The sequence below is a fragment of the Helianthus annuus genome, chromosome 9 (genome assembly GCF_002127325.2).
Source record: "Helianthus annuus cultivar XRQ/B chromosome 9, HanXRQr2.0-SUNRISE, whole genome shotgun sequence".
In the NCBI taxonomy this organism is placed as follows: domain Eukaryota; kingdom Viridiplantae; phylum Streptophyta; class Magnoliopsida; order Asterales; family Asteraceae; genus Helianthus; species Helianthus annuus.
The window spans coordinates 138,684,839-138,688,812 of NC_035441.2; positions in this window are offsets into that span (position 1 = coordinate 138,684,839).

The following is a 3,974-nucleotide window of genomic DNA, read 5'->3' on the forward strand; positions in this document are numbered from 1 at the left end:
ATGCAAATATAAAGAAATCTAATTACAAAAAAAAGGCAAAATTGATAACTGGAAGTTCAAAATAATGAGACAAACCTTTGGAACGATGTGCCCCATTCCTCAATGAGGACCAAAATTCCTCTGCAAGTGACTTCAACTTATTAGTAATAACATTTCAAATGAGTCCATTATGATGTGTTTTATCTCAAAATGTCAACAGAAAATGATACTTACCATCACACACAGTGCATTGGGATGAGAGCAATTACGTATAATGTCAGGAAGAAGGTTCTCAAAATACTCTGTTCCAATAGCAGCCAGAACCTAAAAAAAGAGAGGTCGTTTGTTAACATTGGTCCGAATAGTCAAATTCGTATAATTTTTATTTATATCAAAAGTACGTTGGTTGCTTTATTTACTTAATAAACCTAACAGTTCCATAATAGTTTCCTTTAGATATCCTTGCCAAAATAATATAGCTTGCAACTTGAATAAACAAAACAAATCGAGTACCTTGCAATTTACACTAACGAAAAACCAAACTGACTTCTAACCGACTACGAAAATCAAGTCAAAAGTTGAAACATGGCATATGCTGTTCAACAGAAGTCATCCTCTAATCTACCCTTAATAGCTAAGAACGTGACACGTAGGCAAATCGAGCTCATCCTCTAAGCTCACTTCATCACCCTAAACCATAACAAACACTGAACCACACCCAAAATCAAACACACAAATCAAAGTATATACACAAAATATAAAAACCCTAAACAATATGAGACATAAATTATTACATGAACGACAACTGTTGTAGAAGATAATGCCAACCCATTACCGATGACAATTGCAGCAGGTCCTAGCAGTCCGCATACAATATAAGCAACTAATCCCACCACAATAGCTGTCACCAACACCTGTATCAGCGTATCACCAACAAAAATTAAAAAAAAAAACAGTAGCACAACACAAAATGTATAGAGCAGATTATTTGTAGTTACCTGACCAGAACCCAATCCAAAAACGTATTTCTTCATGGAACTCAGCCTTTCAACAGAAAGCTGTGAACAATAACAATACACAGTTTCAAGTTTCAACTCATGTAATACAAAAGAATAATGAAATTAGACTTATTTTTACACTCAAATTCGGTCAAAATATCTCCTAACAAACACTGTAAACTCAAATTCTGAAAAATAATCAACAGAAAATTAAACATATCCAGATCCCGCAGTCAACCAACCTAACAAATTTCGCAAGAATCAACTCCTGTTCCAAATACAGTATCTAAAAAACATAAACACACAAATCAATCACTTAACCCATACCTTAACATGCTGATCTATAGAAGTTTCCAATCCTGTAACTTCCTTGCACGAAACCAACAGGCGGAACGTTTTCGGAATGGAACCGAGATAACCTAGGGTTTGAAAGAGAACTCATCTTGTTGTCACTTACAGCATTTCCAGCCAGCTCCTATTAGGCCACCAGACATCTCTAGACCAGAAACAGAGCCATAGCGATAGTCACCACAGTGATAATCACCACATCGATAGTCAACAGTCGCACACATGCAGAAGAATAGGATTTCAATCACCACAGGGATAGTCAACAGTCACACCCCAAGTGGTGACCAGGGTTTGCCGTTTCAGGTATTATCATCAGAAACCTATGGTGACGGTGGTTAGGGTTTCACTAAATTGATGAAGATGGCTTCAAGAAAGCCAAGACTCGAAAAGTACAACAAAACGATGTGGCTCAGATCTACCAGAAATCATGGCTGCAAGGTGGGTTGCAGGTCAAACCCTACCATCCGCCATCATTGTTGTTATGGGTGAAATTCTGAGCCCATATCCTGGAAAATATCTTGATATATATCTTGTTTATTGTATCTGTTTACATCCGGGATGCTGACTCAGGATATTGGTAACCTCCTGAATGGTATCCTCAGGATCACTAACGGATTAAATGCAGGTACGTGGGTTAGAAGCTAGCAACGTTCATGAAGACCTTTTCTACTGAAGACTCGGTCCAAGTCGTTCACAAGAAGCCGTTGAAGCTGCATTACTCGGTCTACAACGTTCACATTGGAATATTCGGAGCATCCCATGTTTATAGGAACTTTAGTTTGTAATTCGTTACTATAAATAGTGGGTATATCAGATCAACTAGGACATTACAATCACACTCTCTACACTCTCAACACTTGCTCTCTCGCAACTTTCACAAAATTCATTGTAACACTTAGCGATCTGATCTATATCCTGCACTGTATCCTGAAGTTTAATGCAATAAGAAGAACTAGGCAGCTGCGATTGTCAGCTCCCGAGGTTTTATGCCGGCGATCTAGATTGATCAAGGGCTTTCCTCGTACATCTCGTGTCATTTACTTTACTTTTTTGCTCATTGTTTGATCGTAGATACAGCTCAATATCCTGAGCCGTATCCTGAACACTGTTTTTCCAAAGAACCTAACAAGCATATCTTCAACACACTTTTTAGCACACTACCTCACTTAACTAATTTGATCACTTAATTGCTTCGGTAATTTTTGACCAAAACAATTTGGCGCCCACCGTGGGGAAAGTGGTGCTCTCTTTACTAAAAATCTTTGTGAAATCGTTAATCGGTTTTCTGTTTTCAAAACTTTTTGCCACATTGTTTACAATGGCCTCAAGATCAAACATGAGCTCTTCAACTGTGTCTGCTACAACTTCTGCAACAGTTGGTTCGGTGCTTCCACCACCTCCTCCAAGGATGCCAGCCTCTACACGATCTCAAGATGTTATCCCTGCTCGGAATGTCCAGGGATCTGCTCCTGTCTTAGCTTCTAACGATGAAATTCTAACCTTATTTGGAAGTGTGCAGGAACAAATGAGGCAGCAACAGGAAACAAACCAGATGCTTTTAAGGGAAATACAACTCCTGAAGTCTGGCTCGAGCAGATCTGCTGAGGATAATATCACTCCATTACATCCCAGAGCGTTGAACTTTAGTTTAGCTGTGTATACTGAGGATAACAGGGGGAATATCGTGCCCAGCCTTCCTCAGAATCATACTCCTGAAATACCCTCCTCGGTCAGGATATCAACTGTGAGGAGCTCAGGATATGCTTCAGGATATGGGCAAAATCCTCTAACGGGTAACGTATCAAATAATAATAATGCTATTGCCACTAACAGTGTTGGATCTCTGCAGGATACGACTATAACGTCAGAATTATCCAGGGAGCTTCAGAAATTAAAGGATATGATATCCAGTGTACCTGGGGTGGTGCAGCCAATTCCTGAAGTATCCCAGGATAGCCACAGGATATCTCGATTCGTGCATCCTATATGTGATGCTGAAATCCCAAAAAGATTCCAGACTCCAAACATGAAGCTTTACGACGGAACCACGGATCCTGAAGAGCATATTGCCCAGTATAGGGAAAGGATGGAGATCAACCCTATCCCTCCGGAGCTCAAGGAAGCGTGCCTGTGCAAGGGTTTTGGTTCAACCTTGACAGGATCGGCTTTAAAATGGCTCTTGAATGTTCCTCCACATTCGATTACATCTTTTGCTCACTTAGTAAATTTATTTAATAGTCAATTTTCTTGTAGTAGAAGCTTTGAAAAATTAACAAGTGATCTCTACATGATAACACAAGGGCCTCAGGAATCCCTTAGGGATTATGTGAACAAATTCAGCCGGGAATCACTAGACATTCCTCATCTTGATGTTGCAACAGCTGTGCAAGCTTTCAAGATGGGGCTGCAAAAGGATTCTCAATTCTATCAAGACCTTGTAATGAACCCATGCAGGAACCTGGATGAAGCCCGGAACAGGGCTCTAAGATATATTCGGTTAGAGGATGACAGAAAAATGCAAGAAAAGATGAATGCATCCTCGACATATGAATCGACTAACAGGAAATCAGAATCCTCATATAGACCATATCGCTCTAAGCCATATGGCAGAAATGATAACAAGAGAGTGAATGCTGTTGAAGACGAGGA